At 43.8% G+C, this 12,966-nt stretch overlaps 1 protein-coding gene and 1 long non-coding RNA gene across 11 annotated transcripts in view; one reads left to right on the plus strand and one right to left on the minus strand.

Moving 5' to 3' along the window:
- The window catches only part of SRRM4 (serine/arginine repetitive matrix 4), a 508,596-nt gene that overhangs the window by 296,282 nt on the left and 199,348 nt on the right, over nucleotides 1-12,966 (minus strand). Inside the window, exon 1 of one of the 9 annotated variants that reach the window (XM_070475277.1) lies at nucleotides 2,648-2,867. The exons of the other annotated variants lie outside the window; for them this stretch is intronic. The gene's annotated coding sequence lies outside the window, so the exon portion shown is untranslated. Of the gene's footprint in view, nucleotides 1-2,647; nucleotides 2,868-12,966 lie in introns of those variants that run through there. 9 annotated transcript variants of the gene reach the window in all.
- On the plus strand, nucleotides 1,305-6,119 carry LOC110127195 (uncharacterized). 2 transcript variants are annotated; one of them, XR_002310707.2, is made up of 2 exons: nucleotides 1,305-1,502; nucleotides 5,961-6,119. It is a non-coding gene; the product is annotated as an uncharacterized lncRNA (long non-coding RNA). The 2 variants fall into 2 exon arrangements; XR_002310708.2 differs by lacking the exon at nucleotides 1,305-1,502 and adding an exon at nucleotides 2,400-2,730.

The following is a 12,966-nucleotide window of genomic DNA, read 5'->3' on the forward strand; positions in this document are numbered from 1 at the left end:
ACAGTGACTGCAGTCATGAAATTAAGACTCTTGACCCCTGGAAGAAAAGCTATGACTCTACCTAGACAATATGTTAAAAAGCAGAGATATCACTTGGCCAACAAAGCTCCATACAATCAAAGCTATGGTTTTTCCAGTAGTCATGTACAGATGTAAGAGAAGACTGAGTGACAAAGAACTGATGCTTTTGAATTGTGGTGCTGGATAAGACTCTTGAATGTCCCTTGGACTGCAAGGAGATCAAACCAGTCAATCCTAAAGGAAATTAACCCTGACTGTTCAATGAAAGGACTGTTGATGAAGATGAAGCTCCAATACTTTGGCCACCTAATGCAAAGAGCTGACTCACTGGAAAAGACCCTGATGCTGAGAAAGACTGATGGCAAAAAGAGAAGAGGGTGGCAGAAGATGAGATGGCTGGATGGCATCATCAACTCAATGGACATGAGTTTGAGCAAACTCCAGAAGATAGTGAAGGACAGGGAAGCCTGGCATGCTGCAATCCATGGGGTCACAAAGAGTCAGACAAGATTGAGGGACTGAACAACAGGAGGCCCAACAAGAAAAATCGATGATTGTATTTCCATTTTAATATAAACATTTAGTGTCCAACCCTCCACTTCACCATCTCATTAGCATTTGAATGCAAACCCTCATTGCAGGTAGTTATTTCAAAACCTTTTTAAATTTTCAGGCAGAGAAAGCAAATAGGGCAAACTAGAGACCCTAGCTGACAGGTAATCAAATACTATAATCATGACAAGGGTGGGGGACAGACTGTAGGAAATGGGAAAATATCAACTTCAAATTCATCTCTGCCTCCAGGGAGCTACTCTGGTGCTTATTTGGATTTTCAGAGAATCTTTGAGCTTTTGTTTTACAAATATAGCACCTCCAAAACATAACAATAAATAAAGTGGATTTTATGATGGTCAGTTTAAGCCCTAAATGGCCAAAATTTCCTTTTCTCCTGTTGAGGAGTCACCACCTCTGAGGACACTAGAGAAGACTCCTTGGCTAAAACCCCCAGTCAGAAAGAAAAGTGCTATTTGAAGCCCAGTGCCCTCCCCACCTGGTGACCTTGTGTCCCGCCTCCAAAGTCACAGAAAGCAGCCTGTACTCTTCCTGAAAAATGTTTAGCCGGTCTGCATATCCATCCACCCAGCACGCCAGGTGTGATTGAGGGAATTTAGGCTGAGTGCAAAGTGCTCCATTTCAGGCTGAAATCACGCCAAAGACTCCTTACAAAAGCTACATTCAGCATCTCCAATTCTACATTCCATCCCGTGCATTGTCTGACATTATTACCCAGGATTCCAAAAGCACTTGGCCGTGTTAAATAAGAGTCGGGAAAGAAAACCATAGCAAGGGACTGCTGGAGGAGGCAAAGCTGGAATAATGAAGAGGGTCACAGCCAGAGATGTCAGCTGAGTTCTGAAAATAGACGCGGCTTAATGAGCAGGAAGGAGGTTGGATTTCTCCAAAAAGGCAGATTCAACCAGGTAAGAACTAGATCATCATGCTCCACGGATAGGGTGCGCCTTGGTTCATCTCCTTTGGAGAGTTGTTTGGCAGGACTCATTAAAACTAAAAAATGCATGTGCTCTAGGATCCAGACATCTCTCTTCCTGGCAACTCTCCTAGAGGAAAATGCAGATACATAGATGCAACACACACAAGCAGGGATACACAACGATTTTCAATACCGAGTTGCTTGTAAGGGCCAAAAGGCAAGAGATGATCTAACATCTGTCTACAGGGGAAGTCACACTGTGGAATACTATGCAGCAGCAAAAGGATTATGCCCTAAGTGAGATAATAATATCCACACATACCTGTCCAGAGCTCCCAGATGTTCCAAAAACTCTCCTAAGTGCCTCCCACACATTGAACCATATTACAGTCCTCCCACAGGTTCTGTAGTTATGATTGCAGAGCAACTCTGGCACCAAGATGTGAAATGACCTGTTCCTGAATGAAAGTCTGTGTGCGCAAAGCACAGTGAGGCCAAATGATCCCAGAATGTCAGAGTTAGGAGCAGAAAAAGGTTTAGTGCAGAGCCACACAAGGAGAACAGGGGCTCATGCCTTAACCGATAACTACTGGAAAGCTTTCATCTAAGACCTTTTATAAGAAAGGTGAGAGAGGGGTGTGGTTAGTTGCTGCAAGCTTCTTGATGTCAGATGCTTTGTTCTGTAGTCAGATCACCTCAGACAACAATGTTCTAAAAACCTCCACCAAAACAAACGTTACTCTGTTCTGAGGAGAGCTACTACAGTCCCAAGGCTCTGAGGTCCAGGTGCCCGCTAAGAGGAGGGGTTCCTGCACAGGGTAGATTACCCTGCCCGGGTCCCCCCATCAGTGTCCAGCTCCAGCTGAGGAGGCAGGTCTCCAGTCCCTGCTCAGCCGCCATCATCGGGAGACCCTGCAGCAGGCTCGCAGGCTCCTCAAGTCGCCCAAATAGGGGATCTGTCGCTCGGACTGCAACTCCTTGGAGACCTCTACTGCCACTAGATCGTGGAAGTGGGGATGAGGGAGGGATTCACGGCCGCTCTGAAGCTTGGGTCTGGCCAGTGGGCAGTTGCAGCAAGGGTTCTGGAACTCTGTGGAACGCAGCCGTTGGCCTGTTCCCGGGCCCTCAGCTCACCTGCTGTCCGAGGCCGGAAGTCCTGGGGGAGACGGCCCCAATCCACCTCTCACCACGCTCTGTGCCGTGAGGATCACTGCCAGGTTGGGAGCTTGACCACTAAGAGTAACTAACGGCTAACAGTCGAGCGTTGAGGGCTTCACGCTAAAGGTCCAGCTGACGGTTTAGGTTGCCGTAACCGTCGCCAGCTAACGGCTGTATGCTGGCCCCGCCCCTACTGGCCCCGCCCCTATTTTTACACCTGCGAGGATCTGAAAAGAAAGTGAAGTCGCTCAGTTGTGTCCGACTCTTTGCGACCCCATGGACTGTAGCCTACCAGGTTCCTCCGTCCATGGAATTTCCAGGCAAGAATACTGGAGTGGGTTGCCATTTCTTTCTCCAAGGGTAACTAGCGGTTAACAGTCGAGAGCTGAGGGCTTCACACTAAGGGTCGAGCTAACGGTTTTGGTTTTGGTTGCCAGAATGGTCGCTAGCTAAAGGCTGCGTGTTGGCCCCGCCCCTACTGACCCCGCCCCTTTCTGGCCCCGCCCCTATTTTTACACCCCCAAGGATCTGAACCGAGCTTAAATGAGAGAGAAGGGCAGAAGAGTATAGACTGAACCAATGATAGCTGACTTCTCTGCATACTGTGACCCCATTCTAGAGACCAGAGACCATACTCAAGCTTAATCTTATGGGCCTATTTGGAAGTCTGGCTAATTAATGGCTGTAAAAGCAGTTTGCACTTTGCAAGCCTTTTATAATATGCCTCATTTAGACACAATGGGCTCAAGATTGCCTCTGGCATCTTCAAGAAAATTAAAAATCCAGTAGGCAGTGGAATTGTCTCAACGTGATTTTCCTATTAGTTTTATTTTTATTATGATTGCAAATAGTGGCATTACCTTGGGCCAGGAAACTTTTCCCGGGAAGGTTTTGCCGTTTTCCCACGTCCATAGCCTTATTTATTGGTCTTTTAGCCAGCACTGTGCTGGCTCAGTCCTCAGGATATTTAACACTCACCAAATGGAGGAGAGTTGGAGGGCTCCTGAACACGTGAACCACTAGATAGGGAAACACCGTTTGTTACCCTCCAGCTTGACAATACAGGTCCTAATTGATATGTGTCTAATCCTTGGCTCCAGATAAGCAGGTGTCTGGCATGTGTGGGCTGGAAAAGATTTGGTGTCCTGGAAGTCTAGGACAGCATGTGGTGCAGAAAGATGGCAGCATATAAACTGAGTAGAGGAGGCATGACTAATAATAAAGACAAAAAATAACTCTATCCATCCATTATTTGAATAATAATCATAATACCACTACCAAGTTAACAGAAAAAAAAAAAATTGCAGTAATACCAAGAAGTTCCTAGGGTCCGGTGATTAAGAATCCACCTGCCAATGAAGGGGACATGGGTTCAATCCCTGGTCCAGGAAGATCCCACATGCCACAGAGGAACTAATTTCGTGCACCACAACTAGTGAGCCCATGTGCCTAGAGCTTGTGCTCCGCAACAAGAGAAGCCATGGCAATGAGACGCCTGTGCACGGCAACGAGAGAAAGCCCACGAGCAGCAATGAAGACCTAGCACAGCCAAAAAGAAAATAAATAAATTTCAAAAAAAAAAAAGAAGTTTCTGGCATCTCCAATGAGGTGAAAGGATCATGATCAGGGATGATATGGCCAGAAATGAAATCCAATCTCTACCATATCAGCACAGACCCCCTGCCAATGCAGCTCCTAAAAAGTTGGGTGGGTCTGCCACCATGATCATTCAAACACCGAGTCCACTCATATCTCTGTACCAGCATTGCTCATCTTCAAACTGAATTTCTGCATCAGTTCAGTTCAGTTCAGTCGCTCAGTCATGTCTGACTCCTTGCAACCCCATGAATCACAGCACGCCAGGCCTCCCTGTCCATCACCAACTCCGGGAGTTTACTCAAACTCATGCCCATTGAGTCGGTGATGCCATCCAGCCATCTCATCCTCTGTCATCCCATTCTCCTCCTGCCCCCAATCCCTCCCAGCATCAGGGTCTTTTCCAATGAGTCAACTCTTCGCATGAGGTGGCCAAAGTATTGGAGTTTCAGCTTCAGCATCAGTCCTTCCAATGAACACCCAGGACTGATCTCCTTTAGGATGGATGAATCAAATTGGTGGGACTAAGTCAGAGGCAGGCCAAGGGCAGTTAAGAGTGATCTGCCCGCAAAGAATAAGAGAGTGCATGGTTAAAAGAGAATTTAAAAGCAATATAAGACTGACTACAATCACCCAACTTTATCTTTTTACCATGAGTCAGTAATTCTAAACAATGTCAGAGATATAATACATCTCTGGGTGGGGCATCCTTCCTCCTTACAGGCCACGAGATTAGTTTACATTTTTGTGCCTCTGGTACCAAAGAGGGATGCATCTGTCGATAGGGATAACAATAGAACCTACCTCATAGAGTTGTGGGAAAAAAAATCAATATTATAAAAACATCATTTCTCATCAAATTGATCTAGAGACAGTAATCCTAATAAAAATTCCAGCAAGTTTTTGTTTTGGTGGAAATTTACAAGGCAATTCTAAAATATATGTGGAAAATCAAAGAGCCAAAATTATCACAAAGAAGAACAAAGTCAGATGATTTTCACTACTGGAGATCAGGAGTTATTATAAAGCCAGAGAAATTAAGGGAGCATGCTTTGATACAAGAAAAATAAATAGACCATTGAAACAGCACTGAGTGCTCAGAAACAAATCCACACAGGTACGGACACCTGATTATAAAAGAGATGCCACAGAAGAGCAAAGCGGAAACTACGACTTTTTCAATAAATAGTGCTGGGTCAACTGGCCATCCATATGGCAAAATCTGAATCTAGATCTCTAAGTCATACTATACATAAAAATCAATTCCAGGTGGATTGTAAATCTGAATGTGAAAGGGAAAAAAAGATGAAGTTTCTAAAAGATAATACAGGAGCATGTCTTGAACTTGAAATACACAAAGATGTCCTAAACAAGACAAAGGAACCAGGAAGGGTGAATCCCCACCATACAATTGATTCAGAATAAGAAGGAATCCACAAATCAAATTCCTTACAAGTCCCATTGCTTAGTTTAAAGTTTCACTGCCTTAGAACCTTTCAAAATCTCAGAATGTTCAGGCTAGAGCATCCCGAAGGAGGAAGGAACTCCCCATGTGCTTTTCTCAGGAAACCTCTCTGTCTAGGCTGCTTTTACAGAGGCAGAGACTCTGATGTCATGTATAGTGATTGTTTACTATGTGCCAGGCACTGTGTAAAGCACTTTGCAATCATTTTCTTATTTATCTGTATTTCAGCCAGTAGTTGATGCCTGCCAGTTGGTGACCATGGAAACCACAATGCCAGAAAATCTATCTTCCAATCTCTCTCCACTACGTCATCCTTTAACAACTGAAGTTTCTAACTTATAAAATTAAGACTCCAAGAATCAACCATGAAATTGAAGTTTAAATGAGTGCCTCTTGTTTGTTTTGTTCAATTTACAGTAAACCTGAACAGCAAGTTGATGATTTAAACTTTTAAAAATACATTCCTATGCATTTCTTTATAGACTGTCTATGAGATAGCTATAGCAGGCATTGTCATTTCCACTTTCCAAATGGGTAAATTGAGGCACACAAAAAACACCCATGAAGTCTGAAACCAGGACTTCCCTGGTGGTCCAGTGGTTAAGCATCTGTCTGCCAATTCAGGGGACATGAGTTCAATCCCTGGTTTGGAAGGATTCCACATGCCTTGGGGCACCTAAGCCCATATGCCACAACTACTGAACCAGCACACTCTAGAGCCCATGTGCTGCAACGAGAGAAGCCCTCACACCACAACTAGAGAGTAGCCGCTGCTTGACACAGCTGGAGAAAGCCTCTGCACAGCAAAGAAGACTCAGCATGACCAAAAAGAAATAATTACTTAAGCTTAAAAAATTTGAAAGATCTAGAACCAGTGCTAAATATTTCAAGTCATATCCAACATTAATGGAAAAGTTGGCTAGTCAGTTTGGCAGAGGCATGCACAAGTGAAGAATGGGATTGTTATTTGTAATTGTCTCCTCACAGGTGAGTGACTACAGAGGGTGAGGCAGGAACGTACTTGGTCTTCATTTCATTTAGCCTTATTCAGAAACCCCTCACCTTGTCCATACACTGGTTCTCATGCCTCCAGCTTTCCCTGATTCCACACACCTCACAGCAACACTTTCAGATCTATCTTTCTACAACAGAGTTCTGATATGTTACTTCCATGCCCCCGAACCATCAACAGTTCCTCCTTACTTTGTTAAAATATAGGATTTGTAATCAAACATCAATCAGAATAACCTTGGGTTCACTGAGTGGTTTTGGTCTACTGACTTAACTTCTCTGAGTCTCAATTTTTTTGGTCTGTAAAAGGGGTAAGACTAGGGTTGATGTGAAGGTAAAATGGACATTTTAAGTAGAATGGCTGACTGCACTGATGTGCTGGTTTTAAAAGATAGAATGAAACACTTGATTCAGTTAATGAAAAAAACCTTTCCTTTTTCTTTTTACTATTTATACCTTGCTGCACACCATGTTCTGTGCTCACACTTTTCATGCAGGCTATTATCAAATCTCCACAACTACCCCTGAGGTAGGAATTACTATTTTTGCATTTTATATATGCAAGAAAACTGAAACTCAGAGATGTCACCCAGCTGGTAAATGGTAGAGTTTAGTTTTAAATTCAGATCTCACTGAGTTCAAAACTTATACCCTTTACCTACATCAAAGTCACCTAGGGGCAGGGCTCTCAAAAATGCAGATCTCTGTTCCCCAGTCCAGAATGCTAGACTACCAACAGAATCCATTCTTCCCTTTTTTAGTGTCTAAGAATATGGCTGCATAGCTAGAAGACTGTATTTCCTCATAATTTTTGCAATTAGATGCAGTCATATGACAAGTTTGCACCAATGGAATGTAAGCAGAAGTCACAGGTACCAGTTCCAAGCCAAGATGAGTAAGATATAGATGCAGCTTCTCCATCTTCTTCCATTGACTGGAAGCTGGACATGGCAGGAACTCAGTCCTGGCTGAGCAGATGACGACAAGTTTATAGAAAGCAGAAGGGCATCATGATGAAAGGATCTCTGGACCCCTCTGGCCTATGGGGTTTGGTTATCAACAGCTGTACAGCAAACCACCCTAAACTGGCACAGTGTTACTTCCACAACATTCTGTTGGTCACAGAGCAGTCATAGGGCCTTCCCAGATTCAAAGGAGGGCACATCAACCTCATTTCTCCATGAGAACAGGATCAAATAATTTGTGTCCATCCTTAATCTGCCACTTCTCTTGAAGATATACACCAATAAGCACATTCACCTTGAATTGCAATATGTGCGTGAGAGAAATACATTCTTTGTTCCCTAAGCCATGTTGTTTTTTGGCCTCTAAAGAACTTAGCTTTCTGCCATAACAGATACTCTTAGTGAATTAAAACAGGGGGTGGGGGTAAAGAATCTGCATTCTGAGAAGCAACCTAAACAGCTTAATGCACACTTGAATTTAAGAGCCACTCTGCTAAGCCAGCTGGCTACTCCATCCGTGTCTGACCTCTCAGCAACTCTGAGATAGTTAAGGCCTTTTATCCAATTGTTCAAGGGGTTCACATCTTAGAACAGATAGCATCTCCACAAAATTGTTCTAAAGATCCATGACTTTGCTAAATCCCACGTGGAGATACTCAGAGGGGACTTGGAGTTCATCCAGTGAAAGTCTCACTGGTCCAGGAGCTCTTAATACTCTAGGCCACAGGATCAAAGCTATAGTTTTTCCAGTAGTCATTTTTGGAGGTGAGAGTTGGACCATAAAGTCTAAGCATTGAAAAACTGATGCTATCGAATTGTGGTGCTAGATAAAACTCTTGAGCATCCCTTGGACTGCAAAATCAAACCTGTCAATCCTAAAGGAAATCAACCCTGATTATTCTTTGGAAGGACTGATGCTGAAGCTGAAGCTCCAGTAGTTTAGCCACCTAATGTGAAGAGCCAACTCACTGGAAAAGACCCTGATGCTGGGAAAGATTGAGAACAGGAGGATAAGGGGGCAACAGAGGATGAGATGGTTGGATGGCATCACCGACTCAATGGACATGAGTTTGAGCAAACTCCAGGATATAGTGAAGGAAAGGAAAACTTGGCATGCTGCAGTCCATGTGGTCACAAAGAATCTGACACAACTCAGCAACTGAACAACAAAAACAGGATGCTCACTTCAGTGGCAAAAATACAGAATTCCAGGTAAAAGAAAGCATATCTAAAATGCAACTCCTAAAGGCAATCAAATAAAAGAATTGAACTATTTCAGAGGCATCAAGAAGTCAGAAACTAGGGGTGTAGCTGTGTTACTTAGCTGAGTGGATACTGAATACAACAGACATGACATCAACTAACAGTGAATGACTTTGTGAGTTTCACACATGTTATATAATGGGGGAGCCAGGCTCCTATAGCAGTATATTAAAACTCTCTAAGCAAGAAAGTTGCAGGAAAGAGGACTTCCCTGGCAGTCAGTGGTTGAGACTCCAAGCTTCCACTGCAGGGGGTGCGGGTTTGATCCCTGGATTGCAAGGAGATCCAACCAGTCCATCCTAAAGGATATCAGTCCTGGGTGTTCATCGGAAGGACTGATGCTGAAGCTGAAACTCCAATACTTTGGCCACCTCATTGAGCGAAGAGTTGACTCATTGGAAAAGACCCTGATGCTGGGAGGGATTGGGGGCAGGAGGAGAAGGGGACGACAGAGGATGAGATGGCTGGATGGCATCACTGACTCGATGGGCATGAGTTTGAGTAAACTCCCAGAGTTGGTGATGGACAGGGAGGCCTGGCGTGCTGCGATTCATGGGGTTGCAAAGAATCGGATATGACTGAGCAACTGAACTTAACTGAACTGACTGGGGAACTAAGATCACACATGCCCCACAGTGTGGCAAAAAAAGAAAGAAAGAAAAGAAAATTTCAGGAAAACACAGTAGTATTTAAAGCAATTGGTGAAGACATCTGACCAAAAAAAAAGGACAGTTTTTAGACAAACATCTGGCTACTCAAGATTCTTAGCAGCTGGAGGGTCTCATAGAATCAGGTGTCTAATTTAAAAGCCTTATTCTTTTCTTAGCTCACTTCTACTTCTGTGTAAATATTAAGCCTCCTTGTGGTTAATATTGGGTCCCTGTAGACTTAAGCTGGTATTCTTCCTCAACAGAGATGATAATACCAGCCCCAGGAAGTTGTTGCAAAGATTAAATAAGGTAATAGAGATATTCATGCAATGAAAACTCATACAAAGAGGATCCATAGAACATGCAGTACAATGTTCAGAACAATGTGGCTGCACAGTAAATTTAAGTCTTCCTTATTTCCTTTCCATTTTTAGGAAATAAATTCTAAATCAGGAATGGCAGCTGTTATAGACTGAATTTTTATAGTATCCCAAAATTCATATGTTGAAATTCCTACCCCCAAGGTGGTGGTATTGAGAGGTGAGATTTTAGGGGATGTGATTAGGTTATACACTGGAGAAGGAAATGGCTACCCACTCCAGTATTTTTGCTTGGATAATTCCATGGACAGAGGAGCCTGACAGGCTACAGTCCATGGGGTCACAAAGATTAGGTTATAAGGGTGGGAGTCCTCATGAATGGGATCAATGCCCTTACAAAAGAGACCCCAGAGAGCTCCCTCACCTCTTCTACCATGTGAAGACATAGTGAGAAGTCAGCTGTCTATAAACCAAGAAGTGGGTCTCACTAACACCAAATTGGTCAGTGCCTTGATTGTGGACTTCCCACCCTCTAGAACAGTGAGGAATAAATGTTTCTTAAACCACCCAGGCTGCAGTAATTTTGTTACACCAGCCCAAAAGGACAAAGACAGCAGCACACAGATATTTGATCTGTTGTACATAATGATCTTTTTCTTAAAAAAAATTGTAAATTAGGTTCCAACATAAAAATTAGAAGGGCTCATATGAAAATCCAGATTTTCTCCGAAAAGACAGAAACTCTAGAAACACAGTTCAATCTGACCCCTACAGGCATGAGTGTGAGAGTCTAGGACCTAATAATGTTCTCTCTTGTCAACTTTTGCCCCCTCAGGCTACTTTCCTGGACTCTGTCTTCTCAGTTTGGGGTGCACAGGGAAAGAATGTTAAAAGCTCTGATACTGGGCTTCCCTGTTGGCTGGGTGGTAAAGAATCTGTCTGCCGATGCAGGATCCATGCAGGATCCATACACCACATGCTGGGGAGCAACTAGGCCCATTCACCACAACTACCAAGTCTGTTTGTGCTCTGGAGCCTGGGAGTCACAACTACTGAGCCCATGAACCCCAACTACTGAAGCCCGTGCCCCCTAGGGCCCATGCTCCTCAACAAGAGAAGTCACTACAACGACAAGCCTGTGCATGCAACTAGAGAGCAGCCTCCACTTGCAACGACTAGAGAAAGCCCGTGCAGCAAGAGAAACCCAGCATGGCCAGAAAGACAGAAAGGAAGCTCTGACATCACCATGGATTTGGAGTGGAGAAACTTGCCTTTGACTCCTGGCCAGATGCTGGGTGCAAGCAATGAGAAAAGACATGCTAATAGCACTGTTTGCTTTCAGAATCATCATGATTTATTCATCATGGATTTGCTAAAGCCCCACTATATTCAGGGCACTATGCTCTACCCAATGGAACATACAAAATTGGCAAGGAAGAAACCTCATCTAGCCAACCCCTGTTCATTGCTTAAATTTCACTGTTAATGTACTTTACTCCAGAAAGCCCTCCCTAATTCCTCCAGCCAGGTTAGACTTTGAGTCTACTCTACCGAGCTTCTCCTTTGTCACATTCCATGAACTCTGTCAATGTCTTTCTCGATCTCCCTCCTCTGAGTTCATTATGATGTCCTGCAATTGCTGCACCCCTGGTTCCTCACACAGTGCCTAATACCCATTGGGCCCTTAACAACACACTAAAAAAAGAATAAATGAATCGTTACATGAATGAATGAATGGCAGAAGATTGGATGTTTATGCAAATAAGTGGGGCAAATGTATTCATTGGGCAATTGCTTATTTGCTAAATATTTTAAATATCACCCTTGAATACAGAAAAGTTAAGTGTCCAGTGTATTAATAGCTATAATGAATTAACAATTATAGTGATTACAAGCAGGTAAAGTATTTTCCACTAAAAAGGGTTAGTTCTCTCTCCGCAAGGAATTTTGGTATTAAGTTCCTTATATAAATTAAGCTCCCAGAACATAGTAGGTGCTCAATCCATGACACAAATTTACTGTGAGTGCTGTGATTTACAATATTGCATCTATTATCTTCACTGGTATATTCTCAGCACAAAATACAATACATAGTGATGTTTGATAAATATTAGGTAAATCAATTTTATATATATATACGCACACAGGTAAATCAATTACATAATTAATAATGAATTAACAACACTAGCTCAAAAAAAAGAAGCTAGTCTGATCATCCTAAGGGCTGTTTGACCTGCTGTAAATCCCCAACCTCACTCCAGGACACTTTGGGTCAGTGATGGGAAAGTCAGCGTCAGACTGAGTGAGGGGAAGAGGGGGCAGCCTGCAGGATCCCATGGGCCACATTTCTTATCTGGTCTTCTTGAGGGTCATGCCCAAGGCAACCCTGCCCCAAAGGGCACCTTATCTCTGGCAGCAGAGGAGGTTGACGGCCCTAGATAAGTCCTGCAGGAGAGCGGGACAGGCCCAGAAGGGGTTTCCAATTAGAGCTGAACATTCCGAGGTCGGCAGGGGTCTGGGGTCTGACCAGGAGTATTTCAGCCTTCTCCACAGGAGAGTCTTTTTGTATTTCACAGAAAAGCTGCCACAGCTGAGTGGCTAGAAGGGAGGGTGAGGGGTGGAGGGGGTTTACAAGAGAAAAGAAAAGGATCGGAGATAGAGAATAATGAAGTCTCTGTCTGTCTGTTTTTCTCTCTCTCTCTTTCTCGCGAGCACAGACTCAGATGCACAGAAAGCTGTGCAGTGAGCAGGACAAGAGAAACGACAGGCCTAGAGTCAGAGTGAGAGCTAGACAGAAAAAGTCAGAGACAGAGACACACCCAGCCACAGACCAGGGGAAGGGAGAGACAGAGGAGAGGCAGAGCCTCAGAGACATCCCCCAGAGAAATGACACAGAACACAGGGAGGCAGAGTTGAGAGGGGGCTTGTCAGGGAGACACAAAAAGACTCAAGAAGGACAAACACAGACAGACAGAGACAGACACACAGGGAGTTAATGCAAACTAAATCACAGAGATGTAAGATG

This window comes from Odocoileus virginianus, chromosome 12 (assembly GCF_023699985.2).
Source record: "Odocoileus virginianus isolate 20LAN1187 ecotype Illinois chromosome 12, Ovbor_1.2, whole genome shotgun sequence".
NCBI lineage: Eukaryota > Metazoa > Chordata > Mammalia > Artiodactyla > Cervidae > Odocoileus > Odocoileus virginianus.